Raw genomic sequence first — 1,210 nt, forward strand, 5'->3', positions numbered from 1 at the left:
TTTTTTTTTTTTTTTTTTTTTTTTTTTTTTTTTTTTTTTTTTTTTTTGTGTCTGAATTAATTTGATTATGTAAGATAAGGTTAACTTAATAATTTAAAATTTAATTATTTGTTAATGGATAAAATTTATATATTTAGGAGTTAATCTAAAAATCTTTATTAAAATAAAAATGTTAAATATAAAAATTTTTAAAATAAAATAAAAAACAAGGTAATATGACTATTAAATAATAAATATAACATTTATAATAAAGATGTTTTTTAATGAGTGAACCCAACTTTAATACTAATGTCAACCAATCACGTTGAGAGTGTTTGGTAAATAGTTGTTAGCTGATAGCTAATAGTTGATTGGGTTAATGAGTTTGACTAGTTGATAGCATTAGCTGATTGTAAAAAGATGTTTAGTAAATTAGTTGTTAGTTGATAGCTGATTACATACAAAATGACTTTCTCAAAAAAATTGGTCGAAAAAACTGCTTTGAATTCTAATATTTTGGAGTAATAAGTTGTTACAAAAAGTTAATTAATCAAATACTTATATTGATTGTTTAACTAAGTCAAACAGCTAATAGTGGTCAAATAAGTCAAAATTTACTGATAAGCTAATTATGTTATCAAACATAACAATTAAGAAAATTACTTTGCTAGTTGTCATTATTAACTCCAAAGGGGCATTTGTAAAGAGGTGAGATTTTGATTTTCACAAGACTTGGAAAAAAAGTAACATGCTTGGACTATTTTACCCTTATAAAAGTATTTTAATTACATAGACACCTAGTTATTCATTCATTTTTTTAGGGGCATATTGATATCTATATTTATAATTCATTACCATTTTAAACTCAACCAAACAATGAAATTCATATTGTCAGTAATTTCCTTTTCACCAACCAAACAATGAAATATATTTTCCTGATAATTTTTTTTCTATAAAATTTAAATTTCATTTCTTTCAAATATTTTTCAGCGAACTAAACTGGTAGTAAAAGAAAAGGATAAAGGAAGATGGAAGAAAGTTCACAAAAGTCAAGAAAAAGTACCAAAAAATAATAATAAAAGTGGTAGATTTTAAAGTAAATGCATGGAGCACATCATATCACATTAGTAAATGCAGTTGTCATCCTGGAAAAAGATTGAGACAGTGATCCAGATAAGCCGCCGATCAACGGAGCGTTTCAACACGTTATGCATGCACATGTGTGTATAAA

The sequence above is a fragment of the Ipomoea triloba genome, chromosome 1 (assembly GCF_003576645.1).
Source record: "Ipomoea triloba cultivar NCNSP0323 chromosome 1, ASM357664v1".
Taxonomy (NCBI): domain Eukaryota; kingdom Viridiplantae; phylum Streptophyta; class Magnoliopsida; order Solanales; family Convolvulaceae; genus Ipomoea; species Ipomoea triloba.